This window comes from Cupressus sempervirens, chromosome 3 (genome assembly GCF_028749045.1).
Source record: "Cupressus sempervirens isolate cs-2001-9-10 chromosome 3, ASM2874904v1, whole genome shotgun sequence".
NCBI classification, from domain to species: domain Eukaryota; kingdom Viridiplantae; phylum Streptophyta; class Pinopsida; order Cupressales; family Cupressaceae; genus Cupressus; species Cupressus sempervirens.
In genome coordinates this window covers 202,480,745-202,494,357 of record NC_143120.1, presented here as the reverse complement: position 1 = coordinate 202,494,357, position 13,613 = coordinate 202,480,745, and the positions used below count along the sequence as shown (strand labels likewise).

General features: G+C 36.1%; 1 pseudogene; it reads left to right on the top strand.

Moving 5' to 3' along the window:
* The first annotated feature begins 272 nt into the window (after positions 1 to 272).
* On the top strand, positions 273 to 9,392 carry LOC149565519 (transcription factor MYB17-like; annotated as a pseudogene).
* The last annotated feature ends 4,221 nt before the right edge of the window (positions 9,393 to 13,613 follow it).

Genomic DNA, 13,613 nt, shown 5'->3' with positions numbered 1-13,613 from the left:
TAGTTACTCTAGAACATTCAAAAAATAAATACACAAGTAGTGTTATGAAATATTAAAAATAATTTACGCGAGTGTTTCAATTTAGAAGGTTGAGTCTATTTATTTTATTTTTAAAACATGTACTATAGGTATGATTGTTGAAATATATTTTTATATTATTTTATAGATCACTCTTTTTATATAAATATAATATATAGTTTTGTGATTAATTTTGGTCATGTCAATCTTTCCTTTTGTAAACTCTACTTCTATTCAGGCATTCAAGATTGATAATGACTAGAGCCCCTTGCTGTGAGAAAATTGGCTTGAAAAGAGGACAATGGACAAGTGGAGAAGATAAGATTCTAGTTGAGTATATTAAGAAAAATAGCCATGGATGTTGGTGTGCTCTTCCCAAACAAGTTGGTCAGTATATTATTTTAATTTTATTTGGAGTATAAGCCACGCAAAATTATTTGACTTTAACGCATTCTTATTCGGCTTGGAATTATATAAACATTTTGGTTATTGGTTAAGGAATTTTTTTATTTAAGGTTCCTCTATGTAAAAAATAAATCACAAACTTATAAAATTTCACTCGGCACAAAAACATGTGAAGTGATAAGGAGATGGTGCTGAGTGAACTTGGCACATGATGGAGCTGAGTGAGCTCAACAACAAAAGGGCAACTCAGCATAAGAGGGTGCCAATGAACTTGATAGTATAGATGTCAACTGAGCTCAGTCAACAAAGGAAGAGCTTGGTTCTTGAGAGAACTATTGAGGATGCCTAGTAAGTAGAGAATGAGCTCTGTTAACATGTGCACCGAGCATATTAACAACAAACTTACTATCTAAACTTTTCCACCATTAAAACACAGAGAGCATAACAATAAACCTTCTCAAATACTAAGCATGCAATAGCAAATAGAAATGAGACAACAAAGAACCAACACAACTAGATTGACTAGTATGCATGCTTTCTTTTTTTCTATTCAACTAGGTTAAAACTATTAGAACATATGAGAGCATTTGGCTTCAACTAGAAAAGGACTAAAACTTCAAACCGATAAAATTTTAAACTTAGACTTACAGCTCTAATGGCTGCATATAATGACTCCAGAGCAATCATTGCTTCACATGAAAAAATAATACAAACTCACATGGAACAAGGAGATCAAGACTTGTACTACTGCAACCTCTATCTTCTTTCTAAAACTTCTTTCTATTCTCTAACCTCTAATTTGATCTATTGATTGTCTTTCCATCTCTGCTCTGTGCTTTGCACTTTTCCTTTGTTCCAACTCTCTAGTCTCTCTAACTAATTGAATGAATCAGATTCACTCCTTTTGTCTTATTGCAAACTACTTTCTATCTCATTTTTGGGTTTGAACTCACCTACCTACATTTAATATTCCAATCTATTTCTCCTATAAGCCATCAAAGTGGTAGGTGGACATTTGGCTTTAGGGACAACCTACCAATTGCATTAAACTTTTGACACTGCCCCTTTGTCTTGAGCTAAACAAAACATGGATCACTCCTAATCCAAATCAACTACATCAAGACTCTTTCTTAGGTACACAAAAGTTTCAGTGCCCAAAGGCTTTGTGAAAATGTCTGCTAGCTACTACTTAGACTTGCAAAATTTTATTTTGATATCTCCATTCCCCACCAACTCTTTGATGAAATCATATATGATCTCAATGTGCTTGTTTCTCTCATAGAAGACTGGATTCTTATATAGTGCAATTGAGGAGATATTGTTGCAAAAAAATGTGGCTCCATCATCTTGCCCTTCATTCAAATCTATCAAGATCCTTTTGAACCAAATAGCATAACATGTCACTGCATTCATTGTTATGTATTCAACCTCTCTTGTAGATTGAGCAACAATAGGTCATTTCTTGGATGCCCATGAAATTGCACCCAATCCCATATGGAACATGTATCTAGAAGTGCTCTTCCTATCATCTAGATTTCTAGCCCAATCACTATCAGTGTAATAAACCAACTTAAAATAGTTATCTGTAGTAAACAAAATCTCAAATCCCTTGGTACCATTCACATACCGTAGGATCTTTTTTTCTGCTTGCCAATGAGAATCCTTTGGAGTTTTCATAACTTCAGAAATCAAACTTATTGCATGCATCATGTCAAGCTAAGTTGCTATCAAATAAAACAAACATCCAACCACACTCTTATATAGTGTTAGATTCACATTCTTGTTGCAATCTTCCTTGCTCAACTTCAGACCTACTATTGTTGGTGTTGCGTATTTTTCTTGAGAGATGAAGATGTCATCATGCATTGTTTTACTTCTATGCTTAGAAAGTACTTCAAGTGACTTAGATCTATCATCTCAAATTCATTCTTCATGGTCTCTTTGAATTCACCAATTAGAAAATTATCATTTCCAGTGAAGATTAAGTCATCAACATACAAGACAACAGTCGACACTTTACCATTTGCTACCTTGATGTAGAAAGTGAGCTTGCCATTGCTTTTTCTAAAGTCATTGCTCATCAAGTATAATTCAATCCTGTTTTACTATGCTCATGGAACTTTCTTGAGCTCATATAGAGATTTCTTCAATCTATACACCTTGTGTTCTTCACCTGGGATTTCATAACTAGGTGGCTGCTCCACATAAACCGCTTCTATCAATACACCATTCAAGAAGGTTGACTTTGCATCCATTTGATAATTATTACTTGAATCTCAGTACGTAGTGTTTCAAAATTAAATAATCTTAGTTTTTGTTTGTGTGTTTTTAGATATGACCATATGTGCATTTTCTTAATATCAATGTTTTCGATCAAACTCTGTGATCTTTCTTAATATTTCATGAATGACTGAGATGGTAGATCATGGGAATGGATCCATTATGTTTATGTTAAGAAAATCTAGAAATAGTCAAACATATAAACATACAAAGAAAATATTCATATTGTAAAATCATGCTAACATTATTTCTTCTATTATGTTAACTTCTATCTCCATCTCATTTATTTTTCTTTTTCAACCTAACAATAAATTGATACTTGATGAATATTGAATTTTATACATATCTATATTAAATGAATGTTGACTTTAGAACGTTACATATCATCTGTAACTTCTGTATGTGCTGATGCTTGTATGAACATGACCAATCCATGTGGCAGCTTCTATAAAGTTGAATATATGAACCCTGATGTATACATGATCTGTAACTTTTGTGTTTGCTGAATACTTGTATGAACATGACCAGTCAATATGGCAGCTTCTATATGGGTGCCTGATGTAAACAATTTTAACAATATTAATAGAATTAAAAACAATGCTCAAAACAATATAATGTCAGAGAAAGTAAAATAAGACAAATAATAATGTAATGAAATAACGAATGATTTGACAAGCGTCAATGATGTGCCGTATTAGATTCCCACGACAATTGCCTGTGTTGGGTAAGTTGTAACTTAATGTTATATCAATTACTATAAGCAGGGCTTCTTCGGTGCGGGAAGAGTTGCTTCCTGCGTTGGACGAATTACTTGAGACCCGATATTAAGCGAGGCCAGTTTCAAGCGAGGAAGAAAGAAGTATCCTTCAGCTCCATGCAATTCTAGGCAACAGGTAGTAAAAATGCCGATGATTGTCTTGGCGTCTCTGGAAAATCTGTTGTAATTAGAGTGAGATTGGTAATGTGGAAATAATAAACTTTACGCAGGTGGTCTATAATAGCTTCTCAGCTGTTAGGTGTGAAAAATCAACTATTGCAGTCACTGATTATTAATCTCTTATCGTAAACGATTATTAAATTGCTGAAAATAAATTTTCAGCTAATATTGAAAAATAACACAACTGCGACTTCACTTATAAAATACGGAAAGAAATGCACAACACAATGAACACAATATTTTCGGACAAATTGTCCCTGGAAAAACCCCTAAGGGAAAACCAGTTCTACAAATGAGAAATTATATTAAACTTCAACAAATTAGGAGATATAAAATTCCTTGCCTCTCACTGGCAGAACTCCGCCAACCTCCTAATTTATCCTGCTGATATTCCCAACTGCTATTCCCATGCTAACATTGTGCCCTTGCTAACACTGCAAGACTGTTTGCTAACACTGCAAATGTTTTTCCAAACTTCTTCCTCCAAATGACCCAATGACCCCTTTTTATACTACTCCTGTTGGTAAACCAATGACCGAGATTAAATCAAACCAACAGCTGAGATTAAGACAACTCGACAGCCAATAATAGAATTGGTTGCAAAGTGTCCAAAAGAAAATCACTAAAATTAGTAAATAATAACAATTTACTAATTTTTGGCAAGTGGACAAACAGCTGTCCAAACCACCCATAAATACTACTGTTATTCATAGATAAGGACGAACAACTGTCCAAGCTACCCATAAATACTACTGCTATTTCTGGATTAGAAATAACAGCTGTCCAACTAACAATAATTAACACTCCCTCTTAGCGAGGAAGCTGTTCTGCATGACACCCATCTTATCTCTAAAGAAGATAAATTTGGCCTTTCCTAAATCCTTCGTTAGAATGTTTGCTACATGCTCATCTATAGGTATGTATTGTAGTTGAACAACTCCCCTTTGTACACAATCTCTGATGAAGTGATATCTGATATCTATATGTTTAGACCTATCATGAAATACTGGATTCTCAGACAACTTGATGTAACTCTGATTGTCACAATGTATCACAGTAGTCTCAACCTTCTGACCAAACAAGGCTACTAACAACTTTTGAAGCCATATAGCTTCACATGTTGCCATGCTAGCTGCTATGTATTATGCTTCTGCTGAACTTAGAGCCACAGACTTCTGCTTCCTACTGAACCAAGATACAACTCCTGATCCCAAGCTAAAACAACACCTTGAAGTGCTTATTTTGTCTATTGTACTTCCTGCCCAATCTGCGTCAGTATAGCCTATCAACCTGATACCTTCACCTTGAACATATTTGATCCCATACTCGACTGTACCACAAAAGTAATGTAGCACATGCTTAGCCTCTATCCAATGCATTCTCTTTGGTTCAACCATGAACTGACTAAGAGAGTTTACTACAAATGTTATATCTGGTCTAGTGTTGACCAAATACATAAGTGAACCAATCAACAGTCTATATAAAGTGGGATCTACATCCTTCTCCTTAGTTGTATCTACCTTCCTCCAATTCGTGATCATGGGTGTAGACATGGCTTTGCAATCCTCCATCCCAAATTTTTTCAAGATTTCAATGCAATATTTCTCTTGACCAAGGAAAATTTTCCCATCTGTCTGCCACACTTTCATGCCTAAAAAGTAGTGCAAAAGTCTTAAATCCTTCATCTCGAACTCTTCTGCAAGGTAACTCTTGCAATCCACTATGAGCCCTAGTGAACCTGTAAGAAATAGGTTGTGCACATAAAGAACAAGAATGAAAATCTCACCCCTAACCATCAAGTAGTAGAGGTTAGCATCTGCTGCACTCTTCACAAAGCCCATTTTCTGCAAGTATGTATCAATGCGCTCATACCACGCTCTAGGAGCCTGCTTGAGTCCATACAATGCTTTCTTCAATCTGCACACATGGGTCTCTTTGTTGTGTGCTACAAAGCCTTCTAGTTGTTCTATGTATACCTCCTCCTTCAACTCACCATTGAGGAATGCTGTCTTGACATCCATTTGATGGATTTGCCATCCCATCTGTGTTGCAAGTGAGATTACAGCTCGTATAGAAGTATACCTTGCAACTAGAGCAAATGTATCCTCATAGTCTATTCCCTCTTTCTAAGAGAACCCCTTTGCCACAAACCTAGCCTTGTATTTCTCGATGCTACCATCTGCACCGTGCTTTATCTTATAGATCCAGTGTGATCCAACTACAGCCCTATCTGTTGGCCTAGGTACTACCTCCCACATATCATTCTGCATTATTGAAGAATATTCTTCAACCATAGCATCTCGCCATACCTAATGTTCTGCAGCTTCCTGATAGCTAGAAGGCTCACTATCTACCAACTGACTAACTAATGCCACATAGTCATTGAACTTGGCTGGTTGTCTTCGCTGTCTAGTACTCTTCCTAGGAGCTCCCACAAACTCCTGAGTATCCTTTTGTGTATCTGGAACCACATGGTTCCTATTGCCAACTGTAGAGGATGAAATGTCAACCTCTAAGTCTTCTAGATGCATTTCCTGTTGCACCCGTTGCTCCATACTCTGTGAATCTTCACTAACTAAGTCTACACTCGTACTGGTAACTGTACTTGAGCTTTGCTGCCCTTGACTTGGTCTTGGAGCTTCTATTGGCTTCTCACTCTGATCATCTGCTGGCAAATCTCTAGATCTCCTGAATGCCTTGTCCTCCATGAACTTGACATCCCATCTAAAAATAATTCCTTTAGTCCCCAGAATGAAAATCCTATATGCCTTTGAGGTCTCACTGTACCCAACAAAGTACCCCATCTCTGTAGTCTGATCTAACTTTGTACGTGTATCTTCAGGAATATGACAATATGCCAAACTCTTGAATATCCTGAAGTGACTAACATCTGGCTTCTTCCCTGTGAAAGCCTCCTCTGGTGTCATCTTCCCTAGCACCTTGTGTGGAACTCTATTCTGAATGTAGACTGTTGTATTACATGCCTCTACCCATAAGTAACGGGGCATGTCCTGGTCATGTAGCATAGCTCTTGCTGCCTCCGATATAGAACGGTTCTTCCTCTCAGCAACTCCATTCTGCTATGGATTGTAAGGAACAGTCCATTCTCTCTTGATTCCTTCTCTGGTGCAGAACTCCTGGAAGACATTTCTTTTGTACTCACCTCCATTGTCTGACCGAAGAACTTTTATCTTCTTTCCTGTCGAATTCTCCACAAGAGCCTTGAACTCTTGGAATCGACTGAAAACCTCATCCTTAGTCTTCAAGAAGTATATCCAAGTCTTTCTAGAGAAATCATCAATAAAAGTAACATAGTACTCATATCCTCTGAGAGATTTCGTCGACATTGGTCCACAAACATCTGAATGTACTAGATCAAGAACACCCTTAGATCTGATGTCACTCCTTGGAAAAGATGCTTTCGCAAACTTCTGCAACACACATCCCTTACATACATCATCATGCTCTGTGCTCACCTCTGGAACACCTGTCACAGTCTCACGAAGCAATCTAAGTGCTCCATGATGAATATGGCCCATCCTCCTATGCCATAGCTCCCCAAGATCTCTAGGATTACTGTTGCTCATAAGTGCCTTAGGAGTATCAAACTGTAATCTATAAAGGCGACCACTCCTAACTCCAATAGTTATGGGTGATTTCCAATCCTTGTGCTTAATCAACACATGTGTCCCTCTAAAGAGTACATTATACCCCCTATCCTGAAGAACAGGTACAGAAATCAAATTCATACCTAAGCCTGACACATATAACACATCATGAAGAAGAATTATCTCTCCATTCTCCCTCTGAAACTGAACAGTCCCTTTCCTAACAGGGTTGAGTTTGGACAAGTTTCCCATAGAAATCTGGATGTTGGTGTCCTCCTCCTTGTAACTGGAGAAGTACTCTCTAACTCCTATCATATGAAATGATGCCCCACTATCTATATACCAAACACACTGTGAGGTTGAGCTAACCATACAAGCTATGAGTGCAAACTCATCTTCCATTCTGCTGGAGAGTTTTTTTGCACTTGCTGAAGTTGCCACCTGCTTCTTACCCTTTTTCCTCTCTAGGCAATCACTGACATAGTGGCCAAGCTCATGACATCCAAAGCACTTGACCTTAGAAAGGTCCTTCTTCTTCTTTTCACTTTGTGAATTTGATCCTTTCCTAGATCCCTTCTTTGCTTTCCCTTTACCCGCTAGGGCAACGTTCTCTTGTTCCACCTCATTTTTCTAACTCTTGTTGGCCCCATTGACAAGACTTAGTCTAAACTCCTCCTGAGTGAAATCAATCCATAGTCAATCCCAACTCGGTAAAGTATCTCGTCCACTGACAACTTGAACAAAGACACTCCATTGTTTAGTAAACCCATTTAGGGCTATTCTCACTAGCTCATCATCACTAGGGCTATCTCCAACAGTTGCTAACTCATCCTTGACAAGTCTGAGCCTCATAAGGTAACTTGTAACGTCTTCTCCCTAATTCATTCGGTTATTCTTTAGCTTCTCTCTGAGAATCAACTTCCTGTTGGTGGTAGCATTTTGGTACAAATTTAGAATGGCATCCCACATCTTCTTTGTTGTATCTAGCTCCAAGATTTGTGGAACAATATGATCCTTGACACCATCAAGGATAATCCTCCTCACTTTGGCATCGTCCTTCCTATATGCTACAAGCTGTGTTGCATCTGTTGGTATAGGTACACCACTAGTAGCATAATCCTCGATACCATTTTCTTCCAACAATAAAGAAATTTTGGCCTTCCAGACACCAAAATTTGAGGCACCATCCAATCTATCCTGATCTCTCAAACCAGCTGAAGCCATCTCAAAGGTTTAAAGCAATAATAAATCTAAAGAGATCAAAATTTCTTTCCTAGGGAAAAAATCTTCTACCCTTAACAATTCTCTAATACCATGTGAAAAATCAACTATTGCAGTCACTAATTATTAATCTCCTATCGTAAATGATTATTAAACTGCTGAAAACAAATTTCCAGCTAATATTAAAAAATAACACAACTACAACTTCACTTATAAAATACGAAAAGAATTGCACAACACAATGAACACAATATTTTCAAACAAATTGTTCCTGGAAAAACCCCTAAGGGAAAACAAGTTCTATAGATGAGAAATCATATTAAACTTCAGCAAATCAAGAGATACAAAATTCCTTGCCTCTCACTGGCAGAACTCCGACAACCTCCTAATTTATCCCACTGATATTCCCAACTGCTATTCCTGCGCTAACACTGCGCCCTTGCTAACACTGCAAGACTGTTTGCTAACACTGCAAACGTTTCTCCAAACTTCTTCCTCCAAATGACCCAATGACCCCTTTTTATACTACTCCTGTTGGTAAACCAACAACCGAGATTAAATCAAACCAACGGCTGAGATTAAGACAACTCGATAGCTAATAATAGAATTGGTTGCAAAGTGTCCAAAAGGGAATCACTAAAATTAGTAAATAATAACTATTTACTAATTTTTGGCAAGTGGACAAACAGCTATCCAAACCACCCATAAATACTACTGCTATTTTTGGGTCAGAAATAACAGTTGTCCAACTAACAATAATTAACACCAGGGAGAACTAATAATGAGATTAAGAACTTCTAGAATACCAATTTGAAGGAAAGATGGTGCGAATGGGACTCAATCCTTCAACCCATGGGCCCAATTCTAGGGTGGGCAACAATCAGCCCATAGTAGCACTGAGACACACATCATTGTGGTGTTAGAAGGCATAAATCAATCACGCCGATGTTGACAAAGTTGTCGGCATAGACAAACAATAGACTAGCCACTGGTTTACCCAGTTGCGCACTTCACTATCCACCAATGTTAATGCATCTAACTTTGATAAATGGTGCACCTAGAATTTATTATGTATTTCTCTATATATTGGATGAATTAGTAATGCAATCTCAGAGTTCTTTCATGAGTTTCTCCTCTGTATCTTGTGTTTTATCATGGTATCAGAGCTAATGGGAAATGAACTTGGAGATCTTAGAGAGGTTAATGAGTTTGGGAATTGGTGAAGAATGTTGTGGTGTCATAGTCTAGCAGGCAATGGCATTTGAATTTATCTTCTGCAAGAATAAAGAGAAGAACTCAAAGCCAATGGTAAAGATTCGAAGATATAATAAAAGATGTGAAGAAAAAGATTTTAAGGTGGTAGATGGAAGTTTATTTCACTGCTACTAAAAGGGTTTTATCATATGTATGTGTTCAATTTTTTTTATTAAGTTTGGCATTTCTATTTTGTGTGTTAATGAAATATGTGAGAGTTAGCATTGTTTGTAGTGGATTTCATTTTGAGAGTGCAATTATGCAAGAATATGTGCTTTACAAAGATCATAGTGGACGCTATAGATTGAAATTGTGAAAATTTTCTATGTATTTTGGGCACATGTGTTGAGTGCCAAGAAGGAGAAAAGCCAAAGAGATGATACCCCATAATGATTAGAACCAACAAGTGCTTGGTTTGTAAATAATTTGAGTGCAAAGTTTATGTTGATCTTGAAACCATTTGTGTGATGTTTGTGGAGTTTGTGGTGAGCTTGAAACCACTTCAAAATTGCATTGGTTAGGGGTAAACCATAAAACCTGGAGTGATTGTGATGCAAGGGAAACAAAATAAATATTTGATAATTGATTGTAAATGGGTACCTAACAAGGCTTTAGGATAGGACCCATGGCTTCTAGTTTATGGGGGGATATCTAAAAATAATTGGCATAATTAATTTATGGGAGGATGTTAGAAGTTGTAAATCAATCATGTTGATGTTAACAAAGTTTCTGGCATAGACAAACAACTGACTAGCTACTCACTCACCCAACTACCCAGTTGTGCACTTCACTATCCACCATTAATAATGCATCTAACTTTGATAAATAGTGCACCTAGAATTTATTATGTATTTCTCTATCTATTGGATGAATTAGTAATGGAATCTCAGAGCTCTTTTATGAGTTTATCCTCTATATCTTGTGTTTTATGAAGTGGGAGATGGTGAGGCATGAAGCTAAAGAAAGACTCTCCACATCAAATTCAATCCTCTTGTCTAATAATGACTTGATGGAGAACACTAAGGAACCAAGTGATCTTTTCTTGAAGCTTTGGAGCTCGAAAGTAGGCAAGGCCTTTAGGGAGAACTCTAATATCATGAAAAGGACAAATAGCAACAATAGTAGTAGTGAGAATACAATTAATCTAGATAATCATACAATTGATCCCTAGTGGACATTTAGTTCTAATCTCCCAAATGGAATTGCTCACAACAAAGAGATGAATTCATTAATGCTAGGTGAAAGGAAAAATGATAACTCCTAGATGTTAGCAGTGATGACTAGGAGGACCTATTTCTTCATGATTACCCTAATACTGATACTATTGATAGCACCTCCAAAATGGCACAACTTAGCTCAAATTCTAAGTTGGAGTCAAGGAGCATGCATAGATGAGGACAATGATAATTGGGATAATGTACACAGATATCCATGGATAGAAGACAAACGTCTGGGGAAACTAAGTTTGCCATTAAAGTTTAAGGTTTTCTTTGTGAGATTTCACCTTAATTTTAGTGCATATGGTGGTTGATTCTTTATATATTGTGCATCTCATGCATATCGTAAACCATCCATGATTAATATATTATTCATTTTTTTCATATCTACTTTATGCTGCAAAGATAGATCTATAGAGTCTCATCTTACAAAATTCTACAATTATAACTTTTAGAGAATATGTGCACAAAAAAAGTTAATTGAACATGGTGCTATTCAAATGCATGCCTGAACTAGGGGTGGAGGAGCAAGTGTGACAATTGACATCAAAAAAGAAACATCTGCAAAGGAGGAGGAGGACAAGAAAATTGTAAAGTTGATTTTTTTTCAAATGTATTTTTCTACAACAAGAATGAAGATATATAGAAGTAAGAGTAAAGTTTATCCAATCTTCAGTAGAAGTAACAAAATCTGTCATTAGAAGTATAGATCACTTAAACATAAAGCGTAAGAGTCACTTAAACACAAAGTGTAAGAGTGGGAATATAATCAAATGAGTTTCATAAAGTGTAAGAGAGTGCCAATAAAATGGAATGAATTTCACAATATTTAAAACTAAAGTTAGGGAAATATTTAAGAATATATTTTTTTATTAATCTCTTGAAAATGGATCCTTTTGATATGCCAAAATTAATTAAAATATTTTTATGGTTTTGATGAAGAGTAGGGTAAAGAGAAATGAGAAAAGGAAGTGGAAGTTGTACATAAAGACACTAGGCTAGATAACGTTAACATTTTACATCTAGGAGAAGAAAATTCCAAACAATAACTAGAAATATTTGAAGAGATTTAATATGGATGTCCAATGCAAAGAGATTCTAGCATGGATTCAAATGAAAAAGAATATAGAGGGAGATTCTCTCATATGAAATCTAGAACACCAAAAGGAAGCACTTGATTCAATATACTAAAAATGTTTTGTCCGAGATGCACTTCTTTAGAATCAAGAAACTAAAGAACTAATTAGCGAATTTGACAAACAAGCTTTGATAGAGGAAGTATTATTGAAGTATAAGCCAGCCCTGACATCGTTTATCAAAATCTTCCTTGCATGTGCTAAAATGGGAGCTATGGGATAGAGTATAGACATTTTACAAACTAGAAATTAAAGGAGCCCTAAATGAAAAAAGAGAAACATTTCCTTTTCTCTATTATGTACTCCTAGATACAAGTATATAAAGTAAATTATGTATTTCTTTTGAAGTTTAAAAGGTAAGATGGTTTAAAGTCTAACAATTTTCCTTTTTGGTGTTAGATATAAATATAAAAGTAAAGGACATGATGACCCTTAGAATGGAAGAGGATGCGAGCTCATTTGTAAGTGGGAAAAAGTTTACTACAAGAAGTGGTGGAACTTATCAGTGTTTGATTTTTGAATTTACTTGGCTTGTCCCTAGAGCCTACCATTTACCTACTTGTTAGAAGTTGAGTTCCCTAAGTCTCCTCTAACACTACAGCTTTGGCAAAGGAATTTAATGTGGTAGGTACATTTGAATTCAAAAATGAGAGGGAAGTTTTTTGTGTGAATGCAAGAGAAAAAAAGGAGGGAATGCTTTTTCATTCTAAGAGATCCCAAACATTCTGTGTGATTTAGAAGAGTTTTGTAGAGTAGTAGTAGCTAAAGGTTTTATCAGAGTATAGTAGCATAGGTGAATTTTTATGATTTTTGTGAAAATAAAAGTTTTTCTTGTATGAGAATTGATTGCTCAAGGTTTATTGTATGCAACCCTACATTTTTGTTAGTTTGTTTAGCATTTACATATTTTGTTCTTCTGGGTTTGTAATTCACTCTTTAGATTTGTAATAGTTTGATATCGTTAATAGAAAGAAATATAGACAACTTGATAATCACTAGTGTATTTTTTTTATCTCATCTCCATTTATCTATTCTATTGTACATTTAGTTATTTGTCAAAACTGAGCAGAAATTCTCTTTGTTTTCCAATATTTCCTAAACTGTTGTTTTTAATTCTCACATTACTTAACACCCTTCCCTCGTCGAGTGTTATTTTTTCTCAGTGTTTTCTTTGCCAAGTGATAAGATTGACTCAACTTTTGTTTTTGCCAAGTAGCTCAGTCCTTACTTTCCAAGGTTACCTCTAATGACTGAGTGATTAGGTCCCTCCCTCCCTTGCTGAGCTAATATTTGACAACCAAGTAGCTTAGTCCCTTGTGTTGCTAAGCAACTCGACTATCCTCTGTCAACTTCCTTCTTCATTGTTTTATCATTTTTGACATGGTATTAGAGCCACTTGGGCCCACATCCTTGTTATTTTGGGCAATTTTTGGGTGTTGAAGTTTGTTGTGTAGAAGACATGGCTAGAAATGAACCAAAAACTTGGCAGTAGCCCCTGTCCTTCAATAGAAAAAAATTATGACATTTGAGCAAAGAA